At 52.3% G+C, this 26585-nt stretch overlaps 3 non-coding genes and 2 pseudogenes across 3 annotated transcripts; all 5 read right to left on the bottom strand.

The window, feature by feature from the left end:
* Positions 1-5055: 5055 nt before the first annotated feature.
* Positions 5056-5233, bottom strand: LOC140397362 (U2 spliceosomal RNA; annotated as a pseudogene).
* A 6223-nt stretch (positions 5234-11456) lies between these two features.
* Positions 11457-11643, bottom strand: LOC140397361 (U2 spliceosomal RNA). The gene has a single exon (XR_011936830.1). It is a non-coding gene; the product is annotated as a U2 spliceosomal RNA (small nuclear RNA).
* A 6145-nt stretch (positions 11644-17788) lies between these two features.
* On the bottom strand, positions 17789-17976 carry LOC140397358 (U2 spliceosomal RNA). Its single transcript, XR_011936829.1, has one exon. It is a non-coding gene; the product is annotated as a U2 spliceosomal RNA (small nuclear RNA).
* A 6124-nt stretch (positions 17977-24100) lies between these two features.
* On the bottom strand, positions 24101-24279 carry LOC140397365 (U2 spliceosomal RNA; annotated as a pseudogene).
* Positions 24280-25424: 1145 nt separating this feature from the next.
* On the bottom strand, positions 25425-25615 carry LOC140397807 (U2 spliceosomal RNA). The gene has a single exon (XR_011937234.1). It is a non-coding gene; the product is annotated as a U2 spliceosomal RNA (small nuclear RNA).
* Between the last annotated feature and the right edge of the window lie 970 nt (positions 25616-26585).

Consider the following 26585-nt stretch of genomic DNA (forward strand, 5'->3'; position numbering starts at 1 on the left):
GGAGCTTTGATATGAGCTTGGCCGGGATTATGGTGTTGAAGGCGGAGCTGTAGTCAATCAATACGAGTCTAATGTAGGAGTCCTTGTTTTCGAAATGCTCTAGGGATGAGTGTAGGGCCAGGGAAATGGTGTCTGATGTGGACCGGTTGCAGCGGTATGCGAATTGCAGTGGATCAAGGCATTCTGGGAGTATGGACATGATGCGCTTCATGATCAACCTCTCGAAGCACTTCATTATGACTGAAGTCAGGACCACTGGTCGTCAGTCATTGAGGCACGTTGCCTGGTTCTTCTTTGGTACCGGTATGATGGTGGTCTTCTTGAAGCAGGTGGGGACCTCGGAGTGGAGTAGGGACAGCTTAAAGATGTCCGCGAATACCTCTGCCAGCTGGTCCGTGCAGGCTCTGAGTGCACGACCAAGGATCCCGGCTGGGCCTGTCGCCTTCCGAGGGTTCACTTTCAGGAAGGCCAATCTGACTTCGGAAGCTGTGTTGGTGGGTATGGGTGAATTATGGGCTGCTGTGGCACTCGCCAGCGGGTTGTTGGTTACCTGCTCGAACCGAGCATAGAATGCATTGAGTTCACCGGGGAGGGGTGTGCTGCTGCCAGAGATACTGTTCGGCTTCGCTTTGTAGCCCGTTATGTTGTTTAGCCCTTGCCACAACCGCCGAGAGTCTGTCTGTGACTCTAGCTTGGTTTGATATTCTCTCTTGGCATTCCGGATGGCTTTGCGGAGGTCGTACCTGGATTTCTTGTATAGGTCAGGGTCCTCTGCCTTGAACACCTCAGATCTGTCCTTCAGTAGGGAGTCAATCTCGCGATTGAGCCAAGGTTTCCGTTTGGGGAACGCACGTACTGCTTTCTTTGGCATGCAGTCGTCCACACATTTTCTGCTGAAGTCTGTGACGGTGGTGGCATACTCATTTAAGTTGGTCGCCGTGTTCTTAAATATGGACCATCCATGCATCTAAGCAGTCACATAAGAGCTCTTCGGTCTCCTCGGACTAGCACTGCACAACCTTCTTAGGTGTGCTGGAAGATGAGGGTGATGATGCCTTTCCTCATGGACTCTGACATGCTGTCTCCCAGAAGCATACTCTCGTACACTTCCAGCAGGTCTGGGCCCATGCAGTCCTGCAGCGCCGAGTACAACTCAACCGGTAAGCTTCCGGGAGTTTTACTCGTCTCGAAGGACTTGACGGCCTTTGTCAGCTCATCCAGAGTAAGCGGTTTGTCCTGGTTTTCCAGCTCGCTGTCGCCTGAGACCTCCGTGATAGTCGACAGGAAGGTCTGGGAAACAGTGCTATCTGTTGGCTTCTGGTCATACAGTCCGGAATAAAAGGATTGGCTGATCCTCAGGATGTCAGACTGCGATGACTTTACAGAGCCATCTTCTTCCTTCAGGCTGCTGATCACAGAGGTCTCTCTGTGCACCTTTTGGAAGAAGAAGCGTGAGCACTTTTCAACCTGCTCCATGGAGCGGACTCTGGAACGGAAGATAACCTTGGAGGCCTCCGAGGTGTAGAGCGAGGCTTGCTGGCTCTTCACCTCTTGGAGATCCTTGACATCCACCCCCATCGACTGCAGCTGGAGCAAATTCTGCATACATTTCTGGAGCCTGGACGTGAACCCTCGTCCCTCTCTCGCCTTTTGAACGCCCTTGAGGATTAAAAACATTTTGACGCACCCCTTGATTGCTTCCCACCAGAGATGTGGGGCCTCAAAGATGGGTTTCGTTGTTCTCCAACCTTTGTAATCCCTCCTGAGATCCTCGAGGTTCTCAGGGGTCAGCAGTTTTACATTCAGCTTCCATGTCCCCCTGCCTACCCCCTGGTTATCCTGCAGGTGGCAGTCGGCCAGTAGGAGGCAGTGATCAGAGAAGAACACCGGCTTTACATCGGTGGACCTGACCGTGAAAGCACGGGATGCAAAGAAGAAGTCTATCCTGGAGCGGACAGACCCGTCTGGCCGTGACCATGAGTATCTACGCTGCGCTCCGTCTGCAGGGTTGCTGCAGACGTCGAGCAGCTTGGCATCTTTTACCGTTTCCATCAGGAGTCTGGACGTAGCGTCTAGTTTGCTGTCGGCTTTGCTGGATCGTCCAGCCGGATCGATGATGCACTTGAAGTCACCGCCCAGAATGACCGGCTTGGAGGTGGCCAACAGCAGTGGGAGTTGCTGAAGGCCTGCCAGCCGCTCACTATTTACAGCCGGGGCGTACACATTAATAAGTCTGAGAGGGGTGCTTTTGTATTTGACGTCTGCTACGAGGAGGCGCCCGGCAACCACCTCCTTAACGTCGGAGATGGTGAAGTTGCCTCCCCGCAGCAGAATACCCAGGCCAGAGGAGCGGTAGTCATTTCCTCCTGACCAGATGGATGGCCCGTGGGACCACCAGCTCGACCAGCGTCTGTAGTTGCGGAGGTGCGGAATTCCGCACTCCTGCAGGAACAGTAGGTCAGCTTTCACATTTGCTAAATAGTTGAGTGTGGCCACACACCGCAAAGTAACTTTGATTCTTCGCACATTTATGGATGCAATTTGAAAACCCATTATAGAAAGGGAGATTTACCAATCTCAGAGTCCATAGTCTATACAGTTGGCTGTTCCAGCTGTTGGATGTTCCCCAGCATGCCGGGGGTGCTCGCAAACGGTTGCACAGTTGCAGGGCTGAGAAAACTGTCCTGGTCCGCACTGGTCCCGTGAACCTGATGCAGATGCATTGCGGGGGTGGTGTTGGGGTTGCAGGCCGGTCTTCGCCTGGGTTGTTGCTGCTTGTTACTTTCGGGGGTTGGTCTTTGACCTTGTTTTCGATGTCCGGCGTTTGGTGGCAGTTGGTCATATTGCTGTTCCCATGAGCCAGAGGTTGGTTGTCTCGGCGGGTTTTATTTTCTTCCCTGTCTGTGGTCTGGGGGGTCTGTGCATCCCGTTCCACATTGGTGCTTTGCCTCTTTATTTGAGGCTGATTCTTGTCTTGTTTTCCCTCATCGGAGGAGGTGTCGGCACTAAGTCCGCTGGCTGAAAGGTGTCGCTTTTTGCCACTCCCCCTCGGGGGGTTCTTCAGTTTGTTTTTTTGTTTCCTCTTCCGTTTGTCCCTGTTCACTGCTTCCCAGGGGCCTTTATACTTCGTCCCATCCTCTTCCATCGAGTGTTCCTCGTCAGATGAGGCTGGGGTTGGGTTGTCAGGGGGTCGTGCTGGGGCCTCCTCTTTTTATTGGGGGCCCTTCTGTTGCTTTTACGCATTCTGGGCTGTGGTGTATTTTCCGGTGGAGGGTGTATGAACCTCCTCTCTGGTCGCCTTTTTAACTCCGCTGCTGATGGTCTGTGCATATGTCGCCCGCGTTTCGGGCAGGCCCTGTAAAGATGGCCGGCCTCCCCACACAGGTTGCAGCACTTGTCTTCTTTGCAGTCCTTTGTCGTGTGTCCCTCCTGCCTGCAGTTTTTGCAGAAGGTCACGCTGCAGTTTGCGGCAACATGCCCCGTTTTGCCAAAGGTGTGGCATACTCGTGGCTGTCCCACGTGGTAGAGGTAGCCACGATTCCCTCCAATAGCGAAACTGGAGGGGGGATGCAGGATGGTCCCGTTGCCGTCTATTCTCAGAGTCACCTTGATCTGGTGCTCATTTGTCCAGATGCCGAAGGTGTCTTTCACTTGCACGCTGTCACTTTTCAGCTTAGCGTACCTGGCGAGGAACGTGAGCACATCAGACACGGGGACGTGGGGGATGTACGTGTGCAGTGTCACAACCCGATTTTGCTGCGACGGTAGCGTAAACAGAGGCTCCGCAGTCAGGATCGACAGGCGACTCTGGTTACCTTTTTCCTTGAAGACGTTCAAGAATTTGATGCACGCTGCGACGCTCATGAAGGTGACATGAAAACATCCATTGTTGGGGAAGTTTTGCAAGCAGAAGATCTCTGTTGCTTTGAACCCACGACACTCGAGCAGCACCCGCTTCACGAACAGTTTCCGGTCCACAGGTGACTCGCCTTCCGTTCTCTTCACTGTGACTCGGACAGTGTTTCGCACACCCCAGCCTGATGGTCGGGATGCAGCTGCATCCATAGCTCGAACGTTACGTCTTAACTGTATCGGAGTTGGCTTTGGCCAGCATGTAGATCCACCAATAGCAGCCGAGCTCCAAACGTTTCCTCTTTGACGACTTCAATCCCTCCGAGTTCTCCAGGCCACGATCGACATCGAAATCCTCAGCTTCCCTCGATTAAATGAGACTACACTTGATCTTAGCCAAAATGCCGAGCAGCAACAGCCCGGATTTTCCGGGCTATGTCTCTTGTCCTCCTCGTCCACCGACATTCAGGTGCACCTTGCTGCGCTCGACTGTGCTTTGGAACTTTTAGTTTACGGTCACTTTTGGTCAAGAGACCTCCAGCTTGGCCGAGCACTGTGGAGTCTGTGCATGCAGAACAAGTAAAACAAAACAGGGTGACATCGTATGGCACGCCTTCCACTGTCATCACCAGAAGAAATAGAGACGCTGTTCATGCTTAGTGACACCCAACGCAGGGAGTCGAAGAAACCTCCAGCTTTGCCGAACAAAGGGCAATCCGTGCAAGCAGCAAGTACTGGCGGAATCCAACAGGGGGCAATGTCTAGTCTCCCTGAGCTCCACCCTGGCGTGTTGGTCGTGGAGTCAGGAGAGCGAAAAGAGACGCCGTGAAGGTGTGCATACAGCCAAATCAGGTTGCAGTTCAGTCGGTCGCCACACTTCCCTGTTGTGCAGGATGAAGGGCTGTGGTAACTGAAGTGAGGAGAAGGCAAGTCGGCATCCTGGGGTGAGAGGGAGTGGCCTGTAAAAAGCAGCAGGAAATCTGTGTGGCATATTAGCTGAAAACGGAGTCTGGCTGCCGTAAGTCCGTGAACATTTGGCTCGCAAGATTAGAGCACGAAGCGCCCGCCAGCAGAAACGGTAGCAATGCTTTGGAGCCTGAAAGGCCTTAAATTGGTCAGGATGAGATAACTGGACAAGAGAGAAAACGGGAAGCCAGGGTTTGCGCAATATTCAGCTTTTCTACTTTTTGCTCCCCTAAGCGGGGTGAACGCACCATTCCTGGAAGCATTGCAAGACCAGTCGATGCGTGGAGCGGAAGAAGCAAGCCCCTGAACCATCTCCGATCCCAAAAATCAATTTAATATTCAGTCCTCAGCTCGAGGACATATCAGATATTAAACTGATAAGAACAGATTTTTTTTTTTTTTTTCAAAAAAATATACTTTATTCATAAAAATTTATCATGAGCATTACAGAAACATTTCAAATTGTCTTGACTGTACATTTTCGGCAGGGTTACATGTTGCCTTGACTTTCTTTCATTCAATTTTGATATTATCATACACATATCACTCTTTACATTACAATTCCTTCTTAAATATTTACAGTGCCATGTTTGTCTTTGTACATTGGAGTGTTGGTTGCCCAGACCGAGGGGGTTTGCACTGTTACCCGCCCCTCGGTGTACCTTTGCTGGAAATACCTTACACAGTGGTCTTTCCCCATTGCGCCTTGGCGGCAGCAGCCCCAAGCTTGAGTGCGTCCCTCAGCACGTAGTCCTGGACCTTGGAATGTGCCAGTCTGCAACACTCGGTCGAGGACAATTCTTTGCACTGGAAGATCAGCAAGTTTCGGGCAGACCAAAGAGCGTCTTTCACCGAGTTGATGACCTTCCAGCAGCAGTTGATATTTGTCTCGGTGTGTGTCCCTGGAAACAGTCCGTAGAGCACAGAGTCCTGTGTCACAGATCTGTTCGGGATAAACCTTGACAAATACCACTGCATCTCTCTCCAGACCTTCTTTGCAAAGGCACATTCCACAAGGAGGTGTGTGACCGTCTCATTTCCCCCACAGCCACTCCGAGGGCAGCGTGCATTGGCGCAGAGCTTTCGGGTGTGCATGAAGAATCTGACAGTGAGGCCCTTTCTCACCACCAGCCAAGCTAGGTCTTGGTGCTTGTTTGAAAGTTCTGGTGATGAGGCGTTCTGCCAGATGACTCTGGCAGTCTGCTCAGGGAACCATCCAACGTCCTCCACGGTCTCCTTTTCCCTGAGGGCCTCGAGGACATTACGTGCTGACTACTGCTTCATTGCCTTGTGGTCAAAGGTGTTTTCCTTCAAATACGTTTCCACGAAGGACAGGTGAAACGGTACGGTCCAACTACTTGGAGCGTTCCGCGGCAATGAGGCCAGGACCATCTTTCATAACACCGTGGACAGGTAGAAGCTCAGTATGTAGTGACACTTGGTGTTTGCATACTGGGGGTCCACGCACAGCTTGATGCAGCTGGACACAAAGGTGGCCAACAGGATGAGGGAGGCGTTGGGTACATTCCGTTCTCCCTTCTCCAGAGGTTTGTACATGGTGTCCCTTCGGACATGGTCCATCTTGGATCGCTAGATAAATTTGAAGATGGCCCGGGTGACTGCTGTGGCGTAGGATCGGGTTATGGGCCAGACCTGCGCCATGTACAGTAGCACCGAGAGTACCTCACACCTGATGACCAGGGTTTTGCCCGCAATGGAGAGGGAGCGCTGCTCCCACCAGCCCAGTTTCTGTCTTACCTTTCCTATGCGCTCCTCCCAGTTTTTTGGTGCACGCCCCAGCAGCTCCGAACCATATCCCCAGCACCTTCAGGTAATCTGACCTGACAGTGAAGGGGACAAAGGACCGGTCGGCCCAGTTCCTAAAGAACATGGCCTCGCTCTTGCCCCGGTTTACCTTGGCTCCCGAGGCCCGTTCAAACTGGTCGCAGGTGGTCAAGAGCCTGCGCACAGACGCAGGTTCCGAGGAGAAGACGGCAACGTCGTCCATGTACAGGGAGGCCTTGACATGAATGCCTCCACTGCCTGGGATCGTCACTCCTCTTATACCCGGATCCCTCCTGATGGACTCGGTAAAAGGTTCTATGCAGCACACAAAAAGGGTAGAGGAGAGAGGGCAGCCCTGCCTGACTCCGGATTTGATCTGGAACTTTTCTGATTCCCACCCATTGATTGAGACTGCGCTATAGATGTTTGTGTAGAGCAGTTTGATCCAATTGCGAATTCCCTCCCCAAACCCCATTTTGGAGAGCACACCCATCATGTAGGTGTGCGATATTCTGTCAAAAGCCTTCTCCTGGTCAAGGCTGATGAGGCAAGTGTCCACCCCCCTGTCCTGCACGTAGGCGATCGTATCCCTGAGTAGCGCGAGGCTATCAGAGATCTTCCTGCCGGGTAGAGCACAGGTCTGGTCGGGGTGGATCACCGACTCCAGAGCAGACCTGACCCGATTGGCGATGACCTTGGCTAGAATTTTGTAGTCCACATTCAACAGTGAAATGGGTCGCCAATTTCGAATTTCTTCCCTTTCCCCCTTCTGCTTGTAGATGAGCGTGATGATGCCTTTCCTCATGGACTCTGACATGCTGCCTTCCAGAAGCATACTCTCGTACACTTCCAGCACGTCTGGGCCCATCCAGTCCCACAGAGCCGAATACAACTCCACCGGTAAGCCGTCGCTTCCGGGAGTTTTACTCGTCTCGAAGGACTTGACAGCCTTTGTCAGCTCATCCAGAGATAGTGGTTTGTCCAGGTTTTCCAGCTCGCTGTCGCCTATGACATCCGTGATAGACGACAGGAAGGTCTGGGAAACAGTGCTATCTGTTGGCTTCAGGTCATACATTCCGGCATTAAAGGATTGGCTGATCCTCAGGATGTCAGAATGCGATGACTTTGCAGAGCCATCTTCTTCCTTCAGGCTGCTGATCACAGAGGTCTCTCTTTGCACCTTTTGGAAGAAGAAGCGTGACCACTTTACGTCCTGCTCCACGGAGCGGACTCTGGAACGGAAGATGACCTTGGAGGCCTCCGAGGTGTAGAGCGAGGCTTGCTGGCTCTTCACCTCTTGGAGAGCCTCCTTGACATCCACCCCCATCGACTGCAGCTGGAGCATATTCTGCATACTTTTCTGGAGCCTGGACATGACCCCTCGTCTCTCTCTCACCTTTTGAACGCCCTTGAGGATGAAAAAACTCTTGATATTCCCCTTGATTGCTTCCCACCAGAGATGTGGGGCCTCAAAGAGGGGTTTCACGGTTCTCCAACCTTTGTAATCCCTCCTGAGTTCCTTGAGGTACTCAGGGGTCAGCAGTTTTACATTTAGCTTCCATGTCCCGCTGCCGACGCCCTGGTCTTCCTGCAGGTGGCAGTCGGCCAGTAGGAGGCAGTGGTCAGAGAAGAACACCGGCGTTACGTCGGTGGACCTGACCTTGAAAGCTCGGGACACAAAAAAGAAGTCTATCCTGGAGCGGACGGACCCGTCTGGCCGTGACCATGTGTATCTACGCTGCGAGCAGCTTGGCGTCTCTTACCGTTTCCATCAGGAGTCTGGACGTAGCGTCTAGTTTGCTGTCGGCTCTGCTGGATCGTCCAGCCGCATCGATGATGCAGTTGAAGTCACCACCCAGGATGACCGGCTTGGAGGTGGCCAACAGCAGTGGGAGTTGCTGAAGGACTGCCAGCCGCTCACTCTTTACGGCCGGGGCGTACACATTAATAAGTCTGAGAGGGGTGTTTTTGTATTTTATGTCTGCTGCGAGGAGGTGCCCGCCCACCACCTCCTTAATGTCGGAGATGGTGAAGTTGCCTCCCCGCAGCAGAATACCCAGGCCGGAGGAGCGGCAGTCGTTTCCTCCTGACCAGATGGATGGCCCGTGGGACCACCAGCTCGACCAGCTCGACCAGCACCTGTAGTTGCTGAGGTGCGGAATTCCGCACTCCGGCAGGAACAGTGGGTCAGCTTTCACATTTGCTAAATAGTTGAGTGTGGCTACACACCGCGAAGTATCTTTAATGCTTCGCACATTTGTGGATGCAATTTTTAAACCCATTATAAAAAGGTAGATTTACCAGTCTCAAGAGTCCAGAGTCTATACAGTTGGCTGTTCCAGCTGTTGGATGTTCCCCAGCATGCCGGTGGTGCTCGCAAACTTTAGCACAGGTGCAGGGCTGAGAAAACTGTTCTAGTCCGCACTGGCCCCGTGAACTTGATGCAGATGCATTGGGGGGGGGGCGGTATAGCCCTGGCGTTCGTCGTGGCAGTCAGTAGGTGTTGGGGTTGCAGGCCGGTCTTCGCCTGGGTTGGTGCTGCTTGTTACTTTCGGGGGTTAGTCTTTGACCTTGTTTTCAAAGTCCGGCGTTTGCTGGCCGTTGGTCATATTGCTGTTCCCATGAGCCAGCGGTTGATTGTCTCGGCGGGTTTTATTTTCTTCCAGGTCCGTGGTCAGGGGGGTCTGTGCCTCCCGTTCCACATTGGTGCTTTGCCTCTTTATTTGAGGCCGATACTTGTCTTGTTTTCCCTCATCGGAGGAGGTGTCGGCACTAAGTCCGCTGGCTGAAAGGTGTCGCTTTTTGCCACTCCCCCTCGGGGGGGGGGGGGGGGGTTCTTCAGTTTGTTTTTTTGTTTTTTCTTTCGTTTGTCCCTGTTCACTGTTTCCCAGGGCTCTTTTTCTTTGTCCCATCCTCTTCCTCCTCTATTGAGTGTTCCTCACCAGATGAGGCTGGGGTTGAGTTGTCCGGTCGTGCTGGGGCCTTCTCTTTTTGTTGGGGGCTCTTCTGTTGCTTTTCCGCATTCTGTGCCATGGTGTCTTTTCCGGTGGAGGGTGTATGAACCTCCTCTCTGGTCGCCTTTTTAACTCCGCTGCTGATGATCTGTGCATATGTCGCCCCGCGTTTCGGGCAGGCCCTGTAAAGATGGCCGGCCTCCCCACACAGGTTGCAGCACTTGTCTTCTTTGCAGTCCTTAGTCGTGTGTCCCTCCTGCCTGCAGTTTTTGCAGAAGGCCACCCTGCAGTTTGCGGCAACATGCCCCGTTTTGCCACAAGTGTGGCATACTCGTGGCTGTCCCACGTAGTAGAGGTAGCCACGATTCCCTCCAAGAGCGAAACTGGAGGGGAGATGCGGGATGGTTCCGTTGGTGTCCATTCTTAGAGTCACCTTGATCTGGTGCTCACTTGTCCAGATGCCGAAGGTGTATTTCACTTGCACGCTGTCACTTTTCAGCTCAGCGTACCTGGCGAGGAAAGTGAGCACATCAGAGACGGGAACGTGGGGGTTGTACGTGTGCAGTGTAACAACCCGGTTTTGCTGCGACGGTAGCGGAAACAGAGGCCCTGCAGTCAGGATAGACAGGGGACTCTGGTTACCTTTTTCTTTGAAGACGTTCAACAATCTGATGCACGCTGCGACGCTCATGAAGGTGACATCAAAATATCCATTGTTGGGGAAGTTTTGCAAGCATAAGATCTCTGTTGCTTTAAACCCACAACACTCGAGCAGCATCCGCTTCACGAAGAGTTTCCGGTCCACAGGTGACTGTCCTTCCGCTTTCTTCACTGTGACTCGGACAGTGTTTCGCACTCCCCAGCCTGGTGGTCGGGATGCAGCTGCATCCATAGCTCGTACGTTGGGTCTGAACTGTATCGGCGTTAGTACTAAATCAGAGGCTTGACCAGCATGTAGATCCAACAATAGCACCCGAGCTCTAAACGTTTCCTCTTTGACGACTTCAATCCCTCCGTGTTCTCCAATCCACCATCGACATCGACATCACAATCCTCAGCTTCCCGCGATCAAACGAAACTACACTTGATCTTAGCCAAAAGGCCGAGAAGCGATAGCCCACATTTCCCGGCTATGGCCCTTGTCCTCCTCGTCCACCGACATTCAGTTGCACCTTGCTGCGCTCGACTGTGCTTTGGAACTTTTAGTCTACGGTCACTGTTGGTCAAGAGACCTCCAGCTTGGCCGAGCACGGTGGAGTCTGTACATGCAGAACCAGTAAACCATAACAGGAAGACATCGTCTGGCACGCCTTCCACTGTCGTCACCAGAAGAAATGGAGACGCTGTGAAGGCCCAGTGACATCCAACGCAGGGAGTCGAAGAAAACTCCAGCTTTGCCGAACAAAGGGCAATCGTGCAAGCAGCAAGTACTGGAGGAATCCAACAGGGGGCAATGTCTAGTCTCCCTGAGCTCCACCCTGGCGTGTCGGTCGTGGAGTCAGAAGAACGAAAAGAGACGCCGTGAAGGTACACCTACATCCAAATCAGGATGCCGTTCAGTCTGTCGCCACACTTCCCCGTTATGCAGGATGAAGGGCTGTGGTAACTGAAGTGAGGAGAAAGCAAGTCGGCATCCTGGGGTGAAGGGGAGTGGCCTGTCAAAAGAAGCAGGAAATCCGTGCGCATATCAGCTGAAAACGGAGCCTGGCTGCCGCAAGTCCGCGAGTCCATCGGCTCACAACATTAGTATTCGAAGTGCCCGCCAGCAGAAAATGTAGCAATGCTTTGGAGCCTAAAAGGCCTTAAATTGGTCAGGATGAGACAACTGGACAAGAGAGAAAAGGGGAAGCCAGGTTTTGCGCCATTTTCTGCTTTTGTATTCTTTGCTCCCCAAAGCGGGGTGAAGGCACCATTCCTGGAAGCATTGCAAGACCAGGTTGATGCGTGGAGCGGAAGAAGCAAGCCCTTGAACCATCTCCGAGACCCAAAAATCAATTTAATATTCAGTCCACAGCTCGAGGACATATCAGATATTAAACTGATGAGAACAGATTTTTTTTTTTTTTTTTTTTTTTCAAAAAAATATACTTTATTCATAAAAATTTATCATGAGCATTACAGAAACATTTCAAATTGTCTTGACTGTACATTTCCGGCAGGGTTACATGTTGCCTTGACTTTCTTTCATTCACTTTTGATATTGTCGTACACATATCACTCTTTACATTACAATTCCTTCTAAATTTTTACAGTGGCATGTTTGTTTTATACATTGGAGTGTTGATTGCCCAGACCGAGGGGCTTTACACTGTTACGCGCCCCTCGGTGTACATTTGCTGGAAAGACTTTACACTGTGGTCTTTCCCCATTGCGCCTTGGCGGCAGCTGCCCCAAGCTTGAGTGCGTCCCTCAGCACGTAGTCCTGGACCTTGGAATGTGCCAGTCTGCAACACTCGGTCGAGGACAATTCTTTGCACTGGAAGATCAGCAAGTTTCGGGCAGACCAAAGAGCGTCTTTTACCGAGTTGATGACCTTCCAGCAGCAGTTGATATTTGTCTCGGTGTGTGTCCCTGGAAACAGTCCGTAGAGCACAGAGTCCTGTGTCACAGATCTGTTTGGGATAAACCTTGACAAATACCACTGCATCTCTCTCCAGACCTTCTTTGCAAAGGCACATTCCACAAGGAGGTGTGTGACCGTCTCATTTCCCCCACAGCCACTCCGAGGGCAGCGTGCATTGGTGCAGAGCCTTCGGGTGTGCATGAAGAATCTGACAGGGAGGGCCTTTCTCACCACCAGCCAAGCTAGGTCTTGGTGCTTGTTTGAAAGTTCTGGTGATGAGGCGTTCTGCCAGATGACTCTGGCAGTCTGCTCAGGGAACCATCCAACGTCCTCCACGGTCTCCTTTTCCCTGAGGGCCTCGAGGACATTACGTGCTGACCACTGCTTCATTGCCTTGTGGTCAAAGGTGTTTTCCTTCAAAAACTTTTCCACAAAGGACAGGTGGTACGGTACGGTCCAACTACTTGGAGCGTTCCGCGGCAATGAGGCCAGGCCCATCCTTCGCAACACCGGGGACAGGTAGAACCTCAGTATGTAGTGACACTTGGTGTTTGCATACTGGGGGTCCACGCACAGCTTGATGCAGCTGGACACAAAGGTGGCCAACAGGATGAGGGAGGCGTTGGGTACGTTCCGCCCTCCCTTCTCCAGAGGTTTGTACATGGTGTCCCTTCGGACACGGTCCATCTTGGATCGCCAGATAAATTTGAAGATGGCCCGGGTGACTGCTGTGGCGTAGGGTCGGGTTATGGGCCAGACCTGCGCCACGTACAGCAACACCGAGAGTACCTCACACCTGATGACCAGGGTTTTGCCCGCAATGGAGAGGGAGCGTTGCTCCCACCAGCCCAGTTTCTGTCTTACCTTTCCTAGGCGCTCCTCCCAGTTTTTGGTGCACGCCCCAGCAGCTCCGAACCATATCCCCAGCACCTTCAGGTAATCTGACCTGACTGTGAAGGGGACAAAGGACCGGTCGGCCCAGTTCCCAAAGAACATGGCCTCGCTCTTGCCCCGGTTTACCTTGGCTCCAGAGGCCAGTTCAAACTGGTCGCAGGTGGTTAAGAGCCTGCGTACAGACGCAGGATCCGAGCAGAAGACGGCAACGTCGTCCATGTACAGGGAGGCCTTGACTTGCATGCCTCCACTGCCTGGGATCGTCACTCCTCTTATACCCGGATCCCTCCTGATGGACTCGGCAAAAGGTTCTATGCAGCACACAAAAAGGGCAGAGGAGAGAGGGCAGCCCTGCCTGACTCCAGATCTGATCTGGAACTTTTCTGATTCCCACCCATTGATTGAGACTGCGCTATAGATGTTTGTGTAGAGCAGTTTGATCCAATTGCGAATTCCCTCCCCAAACCCCATTTTGGAGAGCACATCCATCATGTAGGTGTGCGATATTCTGTCAAAAGCCTTCTCCTGGTCAAGGCTGATGAGGCAAGTGTCCACCCCCCTGTCCTGCACGTAGGCGATCGTATCCCTGAGTAGCGCGAGGCTATCAGAGATCTTCCTGCCGGGTACAGCACAGGTCTGGTCAGGGTGGATCACCGACTCCAGAGCAGACCTGACCCGATTGGCGATGACCTTTGCTAGAATTTTGTAGTCCACATTCAACAGTGAAATGGGTCGCCAATTTCGAATTTCTTCCCTTTCCCCCTTCTGCTTGTAGATGAGGGTGATGATGCCTTTCCTCATGGACTCTGACATGCTGCCTTCCAGAAGCATACTCTCGTACACTTCCAGCAGGTCTGGGCCCATCCAGTCCCACAGAGCCGAATACAACTCAACCGGTAAGCCGTCGCTTCCGGGAGTTTTACTCGTCTCGAAGGACTTGGCGGCCTTTGTCAGCTCGTCCAGAGTTAGTGGTTTGTCCAGGTTTTCCAGCTCGCTGTCGCCTATGACCTCCGTGATAGTCGACAGGAAGGTCTGGGAAACAGTGCTATCTGTTGGCTTCAGGTCATACAGTCCGGCATAAAAGGATTGGCTGATCCTCAGGATGTCAGACTGCGATGACTTTTCAGAGCCATCTTCTTCCTTCAGGCTGCTGATCACAGAGGTGTCTCTGTGCACCTTTTGGAAGAAGAAGCGTGAGCACTTTTCGTCCTGCTCCACGGAGCGGACTCTGGAACGGAAGATAACCTTGGAGGCCTCCGAGGTGTACAGCGAGGCTTGCTGGCTCTTCACCTCTTGGAGATCCTCCTTGACATCCACCCCCATCGACTGCAGCTGGAGCAAATTTTGCATACTTTTCTGGAGCCTGGACATGACCCCTCGTCTCTCTCTCACCTTTTGAACGCCCTTGAGGATGAAAAACCTCTTGATATTCCCCTTGATTGCTTCCCACCAGAGATGTGGGGCCTCAAAGAGGGGTTTCACGGTTCTCCAACCTTTGTAATCCCTCCTGAGTTCCTCGATGTTCTCAGGGGTCAGCAGTTTTACATTTAGCTTCCACGTCCCCCTGCCTACCCCCTGGTCTTCCTGCAGGTGGCAGTCGGCCAGTAGGAGGCAGTGGTCAGAGAAGAACACCGGCGTTACGTCGGTGGACCTGACCGTGAAAGCTCGGGACACAAAAAAGAAGTCTATCCTGGAGCGGACGGACCCGTCTGGCCGTGACCATGTGTATCTACGCTGCGCGCCGTCTGCAGGGTTGCTGCAGACGTCGAGCAGCTTGGCGTCTTTTACCGTTTCCATCAGGAGTCTGGACGTAGCGTCTAGTTTGCTGTCGGCTTTGCTGGATCGTCCAGCCGCATCGATGATGCAGTTGAAGTCACCACCCAGAATGACCGGCTTGGAGGTGGCCAACAGCAGTGGGAGTTGCTGAAGAACTGCCAGCCGCTCACTTTTTACGGCCGGGGCGTACACATTAATAAGTCTGAGAGGGGTGTTTTTGTATTTCACGTCTGCTACGAGGAGGCGCCCCCCCACCACCTCCTTAACGTCGGAGATGGTGAAGTTGCCTCCCCGCAGCAGAATACCCAGGCCGGAGGAGCGGCAGTCGTTTCCTCCTGACCAGATGGATGGCCCGTGGGACCACCAGCTCGACCAGCGCCTGTAGTTGCTGAGGTGCGGAATTCCGCACTCCTGCAGGAACAGTAGGTCAGCTTTTACATTTGCCAAATAGTTGAGTGTGGCTACACACCGCGAAGTATCTTTGATGCTTCGCACATTTATGGATGCAATTTTTAAACCCATTATAAAAAAGATAGATTTACCAGTCTCAAGAGTCCAGAGTCTATACAGTTGGCTGTTCCAGCTGTTCGATGTTCCCCAGCATGCCGGTGGTGCTCGCAAACTTTAGCACAGTTGCAGGGCTGAGAAAGCTGTTCTGGTCCGTACTGGCCCCGTGATTTTGATGTAGATGCATTGGGGGGGTGATGTAGCCCTGGCGTTCGTCATGGCAGTCAGTAGGTGTTGGGGTTGCAGGCCGGTCTTCACCTGGGTTGTTGCTGCTCGTTACTATCGGGGGTTGGTCTGTGACCTTGTTTCCTTCCCGGTCGGTGGTCTGGGGGGTCTGGGCCTTCCGTTCCACGTTGGTGCTTTGCCTCTTTATTTGAGGCCGATTCTTGTCCTGTTTTCCCTCATCGGATGAGGTGTCGGCGCTAAGTGCGCCGGCTGAGAGGTGTCGCTTTTTGCCACTACCCCTCGGGGGGTTCTTCAGTTTGTTTTTTTGTTTCCGCTTTCGTTTGTCCCTGTTCACTGTTTCCCAGGGCTCTTTATTCTTTGTCCCATCCTCTTCCTCTTCCATTGAGTGTTCCTCATCAGATGGGGCTGGGGTTGGGTTGTCAGGAGGTGCTGGGGCCTCTTCTTTTTGTTGGGGGCCCTTTTGTTGCTTTTCCTCATTCTGAGCCGTGGTGTCTTTTTCGGTGGAGGGTGTATGCACCTCCTCTCTGGTCGCCTTTTTAACTCCGCTGCTGATGATTTCAGCGTATGTCGCCCCGCGTTTCGGGCAGTCCCTGTAAAGATGGCCGGCCTCCTCACACAGGTTGCAGCACTTGTCTTCCTTGCAGTCCTTAGTCATGTGTCCCTCCTGCCTGCAGTTCTTGCAGAAGGTCACACTGCAGTTTGCGGCAACATGCCCCGTTTTGCCACAGGTGTGGCATACTCGTGGCTGTCCCACGTAGTAGAGGTAGCCACGATTTACTCCAATAGCGAAATTGGAGGGGGGATGCAGGATGGCTCCGTTGCTGTCCGTTCTTAGGGTCACCTTGACCTGGTGCTCACTTGTCCAGATGCCGAAGGTGTCTTTCACTTGCACGCTGTCACTTTTCAGCTCAGCGTACCTGGCGAGGAACGTGAGCACATCAGATACAGGGACGTGGGGGTTGTACGTGTGCAGTGTAACAACCCGATTTCGCTGTGCCGGTAGCGTAAACAGAGGTTCCGCAGTCAGGATCGACAAGGGACTCTGGTTACCTTTCTCCTTGAAGACGTTCAAGAATTTGATGCACGCTGCGACGCTCTTGAAGGTGACATCAAAGAAGCCATTCTTGGGGAAGTTTTGCAAGCAGAAGATCTCTGTTGCTTTAAACCCACAGCACTCGAGCAGCACCTTCTTCACGAAGTGTTTCCGGTCCAAAGGTGACTCTCCATCCGTTTTCTTCACTGTGACTCGGACAGTGTTTCGCACGCCCCAGCCTAGTGGTCGGGATGCAGCTGCATCCATAGCTCGTACGTTGGGTGTGAAACTGTATCGGCGTTAGGCCTAAACCCGAGGTTTAGGCCAGCATGTAGATCCACCAATAGCAGCCAAGCTCCAAACGTTTCTTCTTTGACGACTTCAATCCCTCCGAGTTCTCCAATCCACGATCGTCATCGAAATCCTCAGCTTCTCTCGATCAAATGAGACTACACTTGATCTGAGCCAAAACGCCGAGAAGCGATAGCCCATATTTCCCGGCTATGGCTCTTTTCCTCCTCGTCCACCGACATTCAGGTGCACCTTGCTGCGCTCGACTGTGCTTTGGAACTTTTAGTCTACGGTCACTGTTGGTCAAGAGACCTCCAGCTTGGCCGAGCACGGTGGAGTCTGTGCATGCAGAACCAGTAAAACACAACAGGGTAGACATCGTCTGGCACGCCTTCCACTGTCATCACCAGAAGAAATGGAGACGCTGTGAAGGCTTAGTGACACCCAACGCAGGGAGTCGAAGGAACCTCCAGGTTTGCCGAACAAAGGACACTCCGTTCAAGCAGCAAGTACTGGCGGAATTAAACAGGCGGCAATGTCGAGTCTCCCTGTGCTCCACCCTGGCGTGTTGGTCGTGGAGTCAGGAGAACGAAAAGAGACGCCGTGAAGGTACACCTACATCCAAATCAGGATGCCGGTCAGTCTGTCGCCACACTTCAATGTTGTGCAGGATGAAGGGATGTGGCAACTGAAGTGAGGAGAAGCCAAGTCGGCATCCTGGGGTGAGAGGGAGTGGACTGTAAAAAGCAGCAGGAAATCTGTGCGCATATCAGCTAAAAACGGACCCTGGCTGACGCAAGTCGGCGAGTCCATTGTCTCATAACATTAGTGCTCGAAGTGCTCGCCAGCAGAAAAGCTAGCAATGCTTTGGAGCCTGCAAGGCCTTAAATTGGTCAGGATGAGACAACTGGACAAGAGAGAAAAGGGGAAACCAGGTTTTGCGCCATTTTCTGCTTTTGTACATTTTGCTCCCCTAAGCGGGGTGAAGGCACCATTCCTGGAAGCATTGCAAGATCAGGTTGATGCGGGGAGCGGAAGGAGCAAGTTCCTGAACCATCTCCGAGTCCCAAAAATCAATTTAATTTTTGGTCCCCAGATTGAGGACATAACAGATATTAAACTGATAAGAACAGATTATTTTTTATTTATTTATTTTTTCAAAAAAATATACTTTATTCATAAAAAATTATCATAAGCATTACAGAAACATTTCAAATTGTCTTGACACTAAATTTCCGGCAGGGTTACATGTTGCCTTGACTTTCTTTCATTCAATTTTGATATTATCATACACATATCACTCTTTACATTACAATTCCTTCTTAAATATTTACAGTGCCATGTTTGTTTTATACATTGGAGTGTTGGTTGCCCAGACCGAGGGGCTTTACACTGTTACCTGATCTTCGGTGAACATTTGCTGGAAAAACCTTACACAGTGGTCTTTCCCCATTGCGCCTTGGCGGCAGCTGCCCCAAGCTTGAGTGCGTCCCTCAGCACGTAGTCCTGGACCTTGGAATGTGCCAGTCTGCAACACTCGGTCGAGGACAATTCTTTGCACTGGAAGATCAGCAAGTTTCGGGCAGACCAAAGAGCGTCTTTTACCGAGTTGATGACCTTCCAGCAGCAGTTGATATTTGTCTCGGTGTGTGTCCCTGGAAATAGTCCGTAGAGCACAGAGTCCTGTGTCACAGATCTGTTTGGGATAAACCTTGACAAATACCACTGCATCTCTCTCCAGACATTCTTTGCAAAGGCACATTCCACAAGGAGGTGTGTGACCGTCTCATTTCCCCCACAGCCACTCCGAGGGCAGCGTGCATTGGCGCAGAGCTTTCGGGTGTGCGTGAAGAATCTGACAGGGAGGGCCGTTGTCACCACCAGCCAAGCTAGTTCTTGGTGCTTGTTTGAAAGTTCTGGTGATGAGGCGTTCTGCCAGATGACTCTGGCAGTCTGCACAGGGAACCATCCCACGTCCTCGACCGTCTCCTTTTCCCTGAGGGCCTCGAGGACATTACGTGCTGACCACTGCTTCATTGCATTGTGGTCAAAGGTGTTTTTCTTCAAAAACGTTTCCACGAAGGACAGGTGGTACGGTACGGCCCAACTACTTGGAGCGTTCCGCGGCAATGAGGCCAGGCCCATCCTTCACAACACCAGGTACAGGTAGAACCTCAGTATGTAGTGACACTTGGTGTTTGCATACTGGTGGTCCACGCACAGCATGATGCAGCTGGACACAAAGGTGGCCAACAGGATGAGGGAGGCGTTGGGTACGTTCCGCCCTCCCTTCTCCAGAGGTTTGTACATGGTGTCCCTTCGGACACGGTCCATCTTGGATCGCTAGATAAATTTGAAGATGGCCCGGGTGACTGCTGCGGCGTAGGGTCGGGTTATGGGCCAGACCTGCGCCACGTACAGTAGCACCGAGAGTACCTCACACCTGATGACCAGGGTTTTGCCCGCAATGGAGAGGGAGCGTTGCTCCCACCAGCCCAGTTTCTGCCTTGCCTTTGCTAAGCGCTCCTCGCAGGTTATGGTGCACGCCCCAGCAGCTCCGAACCATATCCCCAGCACCTTCAGGTAATCTGACCTGACAGTGAAGGGGACAAAGGACCGGTCGGCCCAGTTCCCAAAGAACATGGCCTCGCTCTTGCCCCGGTTTACCTTGGCTCCCGAGGCCCGTTCAAACTGGTCGCAGGTGGTCAAGAGCCTGCGCACAGACGCAGGATCCGAGGAGAAGACGGCAACGTCGTCCATGTACTGGGAGGCCTTGACTTGTATGCCTCCACTGCCTGGGATCGTCACTCCCCTTATACCCGGATCCTTCCTGATGGACTCGGCAAAAGGTTCTATGCAGCACACAAAAAGGGCAGAGGAGAGAGGGCAGCCCTGCCTGACTCCGGATTTGATATGGAACTTTTCTGATTCCCACCCATTGATTGAGACTGCGCTATAGATGTTTGTGTAGAGCAGTTTGATCCAATTGCGAATTCCCTCCCCAAACCCCATTTTGGAGAGCACGCCCATCATGTAGGTGTGCGATATTCTGTCAAAAGCCTTCTCCTGGTCAAGGCTGATGAGGCAAGTGTCCACCCTCCTGTACTGCACGTAGGCGATCGTATCCCCGAGTAGCGCGAGGCTATCAGAGATCTTCCTGCCGGGTACAGCACAGGTTTGGTCAGGGTGGATCACCGACTCCAGAGCAGACCTGACCCGATTGGCGATGTCCTTAGCTAGAATTTTGTAATCCACATTCAACAGTGAAATGGGTCGCCAATTCTGAATTTCTTCCCTTTGTAGATGAGGGTGATGATGCCTTTCCTCATGGACTCTGACATGCTGCCTTCCAGAATCATACTCTCGTACACTTCCATCAGGTCTGGGCCCATCCAGTCCCACAGAGCCGAATACAACTCAACCGGTAAGCCGTCGCTTCCGGGAGTTTTACTCATCTCGAAGGACTTGGCGGTCTTTGTCAACTCGTCCAGAGTTAGTGGTTTGTCCAGGTTTTCCAGCTCGCTGTCACCTATAAACTCCGTGATAGTCAACTGCATGGTCTGGGAAACAGTGCTATCTGTTGGCTTCAGGTCATACAGTCCGGCATAAAAGGATTGGCTGATCCTCAGGATGTCAGACTGCGATGACTTTACAGAGCCATCTTCTTCCTTCAGGCTGCTGATCACAGAGGTCTCTCTGTGCACCTTTTGGAAGAAGAAGCGTGAGCACCTTTCGTCCTGCTCCATGGAGCGGACTCAGGAACGGAAGATAATCTTGGAGGCCTCCGAGGTGTAGAGCGAGGCTTGCCGGCTCTTCACCTCTTGGAGATCCTCCTTGACATCCACCCCCATCGACTGCAGCTGGAGCAAATTCTGCATACTTTTCTGGAGCCTGGACATGATCCCTCGTCTCTCTCTCACCTTTTGCACGCCCTTGAGGATGAAAAACCTCTTGATATTCCCCTTGATTGCTTCCCACCAGAGATGTGGGGCCTCAAGGAGGGGTTTCACGGTTCTCCAACCTTTGTAATCCCTCCTGAGTTCCTCGAGGTTATCAGGGGTCAGCAGTTTTACATTTAGCTTCCATGTCCCCCTGCCTACCCCCTCGTCTTCCTGCAGGTGGCAGTCGGCCAGTCGGAGGCAGTGGTCAGAGAAAAACACCGGCGTTACGTCGGTGGACCTGACCGTGAAAGCTCGTGACACAAAAAAGAAGTCTCTCCTGGAGCGGACGGACCCGTCTGGCCGTGACCATGTGTATCTACGCTGCGCGCCGTCTGCAGGGTTGCAGCAGACGTCGAGCAGCTTGGCGTCTTTTACCGTTTCCATCAGGAGTCTGGACGTTGCGTCTAGATTGCTGTCGGCTCTGCTGGATCGTCCAACCGCATCGATGATGCAGTTGAAGTTACCACCCGGGATGACCGGCTTGGAGGTGGCCAACAGCAGTGGGAGTTGCTGAAGGACTGCCAGCCGCTCACTTTTTACGGCCGGGGCGTACACATTAATAAGTCTGAGAGGGGTGTTTTTGTATTTCACGTCTGCTACGAGGAGGCGCCCGCCCACCACCTCCTTAACGTCGGAGATGGTGAAGTTGCCTCCCCGCAGCAGAATACCCAGTCCGGAGGCGCGGCAGTCGTTTCCTCCTGACCAGATGGATGACCCGTGGGACCGCCAGCTCGACCAGCGCCTGTAGTTGCTGAGGTGCGGAATTCCGCACTCCTGCAGGAACAGTAGGTCAGCTTTCACATTTGCTAAATAGTTGAGTGTGGCTACACACCGCGAAGTATCTTTAATGCTTCGCACATTTGTGGATGCAATTTTTAAACCCATTATAAAAAGGTAGATGTACCAGTCTCAAGAGTCCAGAGTCTATACAGTTGGCTGTTCCAGCTGTTGGATGTTCCCCAGCATGCCGGTGGTGCTCGCAAACTTTCGCAGAGTTGCAGGGTTGAGAAAACTGTTCTGGTCCGCACTGGCCCCGTGATTTTGACGCAGATGCATTGGGGGTGGGTGGGGGGGGGGGGGGGGGGGAGGTGTAGCACTGGCGTTCGTTGTGGCAGACAGTAGGTGTTGGGGTTGCAGGCCGGTCTTCGCCTGGGTTGTTGCTGCTCGTTACTATCGAGGTTGGTCTGTGACCTTGTTTTCCTCCCGGTCGGTGGTCTGGGGGGTCTGTGCCTCCCGTTCCAGGTTGGTGCTTTGCCTCTTTATTTGAGGCCGATTCTTGTCCTGTTTTCCCTCATCGGATGAGGTCTCGGCGCTAAGTGCGCTGGCTGAAAGGTGTCGCTTTTTGCCACTACCCCTCGGGGGGGTTTCTTCAGTTTGTTTTTTTGTTTTCTCTTTCGTTTGTCCCTGTTCACTGTTTCCCAGGGCTCTTTATTCTTTTTCCCATCCTCTTCCTCTTCCACTGAGTGTTCCTCATCAGATGGGGCTGGGGTTGGGTTGTCAGGAGGTGCTGGGGCCTCCTCTTTTTGTTGGGGGCCCTTCTGTTGCTTTTCCGCATTCTGTGCCGTGGTGTCTTTTTCAGTGGAGGGTGTATGCACCTCCTCCCTGGTCGCCTTTTTAACTCCGCTGCTGATGATTTGAGCATATGTCGCCCTGCGTTTCGGGCAGGCCCTGTAAAGATGGCCGGCCTCCCCACACAGGTTGCAGCACTTGTCTTCCTTGGAGTCCTTAGTCATGTGTCCCTCCTGCCTGCAATTTTTGCAGAAGGTCACACTGCAGTTTGCGGCAACATGCCCCGTTTTGCCACAGGTGTGGCATACTCGTGGCAGTCCCACGTAGTACAGGTAGCCACGATTTCCATCAATGGCGAAACTGGAGGGGGGATGCAGGATGGTTCCGTTGCCGTCTGTTCTCAGAGTCACCTTGATCTGGTGCTCACTTGTCCAGATGCCGAAGGTGTCTTTCACTTGCACGCTGTCACTTTTCAGCTGAGCGTACCTGGCGAGGAACGTGAGCACAGCAGACACGGGGACGTGGGGTTGTACGTGTGCAGTGTAACAACCCGGCTTTGCTGCGCCGGTAGCGTAAACAGAGGCTCCGCAGTCAGGATCGACAGGGGACTCTGGTTACTTTTTCCCTTGAAGACGTTCAAGAATTTGATGCACGCTGCGACGCTCTTGAAGGTGACATCAAAAAAAAACATTGTTGGGGAAGTTTTGCAAGCAGAAGATGTCTGTTGCTTTAAACCCACAACACTAGAGCAGCACCCGCTTCACGAAGTGTTTCCGGTCCAACGGTGACTCTCCTTCCGTTTTCTGCACTTTGACTCGGACAGTGTTTCGCACTACCCAGCCTGATGTACGTGATGCAGCTGCATCCATAGCTCGTACGTTGGATCTGAACTGTATCGGCGTTAGATCCACCAATAGCAGCCGAGCTCCAAACGTTTCCTGTTTGACGACTTCAATCCCTCCGAGTTCTCCAATCCACGATCGACATCGCAATCCTCAGCTTCTCTCGATCAAATGAGACTACACTTGATCTGAGCCAAAAGGCCGAGAAGCGATAACCCATATTTTCCGACTATGGCTCTTGTCCTCCTCATCGACCGAGATTCAGGTGCACCTTGCTGCGCTCGACTGTGCTTTGGAACTTTTAGTCTATGTTCACTGTTGGTCAAGAGACCTCCAGCATGGCCGAGCACGGTGGAGTCTGTGCATGCAGAACCAGTAAAACACAACAGGGAGACATCGTCTGGCACGTCTTCCACTGTCATCACCAGATGAAATGGAGACGCTGTGAAGGCCCAGTGACACCCAACGCAGGGAGTCGAAGAAACCTCCAGCTTTGCCGAACAAAGGGCAATCCTTGCAAGCAGATAGTACTGGCGGAATCCAACAGGGGGCAATGTCTAGTCTCCCTGAGCTCCACCCTGGCGTGTTGGTCGTGGAGTCAGGAGAACGAAAAGAGACGCCGTGAAGGTACACCTACATCCAAATCAGGATGCCGTTCCGTCTGTCGCCACGCTTCCCTGTTGTGCAGGATGAAGGTGCTGTGGTAACTGAAGTGAGGAGAAGGCAAGTCGGCATCCTGGGGTGAGGGTGAGTGGCCTTTAAGAAGCAGCAGGAAATCTGTGTGGCAGATCAGCTGAAAACTGAGCCTGGCTGCCGCAAGTCTGCGAGTCCATCGGCTCGCAACATTAGTGCACGAAGCGCACGCCAGCAGAAAAGCTAGCAATGCTTTGGAGCCTGAAAGGCTTTAAATTGGTCAGGATGAGACAACTGGACAAGAGAGAAAAGGGGAAGCCAGGTTTTGCGCCCTTCTCTGCTTTTGTACTTTTTGCTCCCCAAAGCGGGGTGAAGGCACCATTCCTGTAAACATTGCAAGACCAGGTTGATGCGTGGAGCGGAAGAAGCAAGCCCCTGAACCATCTCCGAGTCCCAAAAATTAATTTAATATTCGGTCCCCAGATAGAGGACATACCAGGTATTAAACTGATAAGAAAATATATTTTTTTTTAATTCAAAAAAATATACTTTATTCATAAAAATTATCATAAGCATTACAGAACATTTCGAATTGTCTTGTCTGTACATTTCCGTCAGAGCTACACACTGCTTTGACTTTCTTCCATTATATTTTGATATTCTTATACACATATCACTCTTTACATTGCAATTCTTTCTTAAATATTTACATTGTCATGTTTGTTTTATACATTGGAGTGTGAGTGGCCCAGACCAAGTGGGGTTTACACTGTTACCCGCCCCTCGGTGTATATTTGCTGGAAAAACGTTACACATTGGTCTTTCCCCCTTGCGCCTTGGCGGTAGCTGCCCCGATAAGAACAGATACTACACTTGATGTGAGCCAAAACGCCGATAAGCGATAACCCATATTTTCCGGCTATGGCTCTTGTCCTCCTCGTCCACCGACATTCAGGTGCACCTTGCTGCGCTCGACTGTGCTTTGGAACTTTTAGTCCCTACGGTCACTGTTGGTCAAGAGACCTCCAGCTTGGCCGAGCACGGTGAGTCTGTGCATGCAGAATCAGTAAAACACAACAGGGAGACATCGTTTGTCATGCCGTCCCCTGTCATCACCAGAAGAAATGGAGACGCTGTGAAGGCCCAGTGACACCCAACGCAGGGAGTCGAAGAAACCTCCAGCTTTGCCGAACAAAGGGCAATCCGTGCAAGCAGCAAGTATTGGCGGAATCCAACAGGGGGCAATGTCTAGTCTCACTGAGCTCCACCCTGGCGTGTTGGTCGTGGAGTCAGGAGAACGAAAAGAGACGCAGTGAAGGTACACCTACATCCAAATCAGGATGCCGTTCCGTCTGTCGCCACACTTCCCTGTTGTGCAGGATGAAGGGCTGTGGTAGCTGAAGTGAGGAGAAGGCAAGTCGGCATCCTGGGGTGAGAGGGAGTGGCCTGTAAAAAGCAGCAGGAAGTCTGTGTGGCATATCAGCTGAAAACGGAGCCTGGCTGCCGCAAGTCCGCGGGTCCATCGGCTCACAACATTAGTGCACGAAGCGCACGCCAGCAGAAAAGCTAGCAATGCTTTGGAGCCTGAAAGGCCTTAAATTGGTCCGGATGAGACAACTGGACAAGGGAGAAGAGGGGCGGCCAGGTTTTGCGCCATTTTCTGCATTTGTACTTTTTGCTCCCCAAAGCGGGGGTGAAGGCACCATTCCTGGAAGCATTGCAAGACGAGATTGATGCGTGGAGCGGAAGAAGCAAGCCCCTGAACCATCTCCGAGTCCCAAAAATTAATTTAATATTCGGTCCCCAGATAGAGGACATACCAGGTATTAAACTGATAAGAACAGATACTACACTTGATCTGAACCAAAAGGCCGAGAAGCGATAGCCCATGTTTTCCGGCTATTTCCCTAGTTATCCTTTTACCCTTAATGCGCTGTTAAAACTACTTAGGACGTCCGTTCATTTTACCTGCCTGTATCCTTTCATGTACCGTTTTTGCTCTCCTAGTTTCCTTAAGTTCCCAGTTCACATTGCCTCGCTGCGCCGAGGACCCGGGTTCGACCCCGGCCCCGGGTCACGAGCCGCGTGGAGTTTGCACATTCTCCCCGGTTCTGCGTGGGTCTCACCCCACAACTCAAAGATGTGGGAGGTAGGTGGATTAACCACCAGAAATTGGAAAAATAATTGACTACTCTTAATTTTAAAAACTGTGTATTTCATTGTAAAACAGAAAAGAGGCTGTCAGAGACCCCAGAAATTGTCCTACACGCTGAATCTGTGCAGTGCAGAGTCCAGGCGGCTGCAATCCGGTGTCACAGTGGTTTGCACGCTTGCCTCAGAGCGCCAGCAACCCAGGTTCAATTCCAGCCTCGGATGTATGTCCATGTGGAGTTTGCACTTTCTCTGACACGGTTTCCTCTGGGTGCTCTGTTTTCCTCCCACAGTCCAAATATGTGCAGGTCAGGTGGATTCGCCGTGCCAAATTGCCCTTTAGGTTAGATTGGGTTGCGGGAATGTGGATATGGTTGCGGTGTGGGCTTAAATAGGTTGCTCTTTCTAAGGGCTGGTGCAGAATCGTTGGGCCGAATGACCCGCCTTCCGCACTGTAGGGATTATATGATTCTATAAAGAATCGGAACCTACATTCGAGCCTGACGTGGGATTCCGAAACAATCCAAGGCGAATGGCACAGGCAGATTGGCTTCTGAAGTACAGCTCGGGTCAGTGGGTGTGGACAGTGGTTGGGAAATGAAACACATACATGTTCGGCAGCAGGGCAGGTGCATGTGTCCGGTGGAGCACCAGGTTAGAACGGAACAGCGAAATATTGCTCCAGACTATATCTGGATGTGT

This window comes from Scyliorhinus torazame, chromosome 20 (genome assembly GCF_047496885.1).
Source record: "Scyliorhinus torazame isolate Kashiwa2021f chromosome 20, sScyTor2.1, whole genome shotgun sequence".
NCBI lineage: Eukaryota > Metazoa > Chordata > Chondrichthyes > Carcharhiniformes > Scyliorhinidae > Scyliorhinus > Scyliorhinus torazame.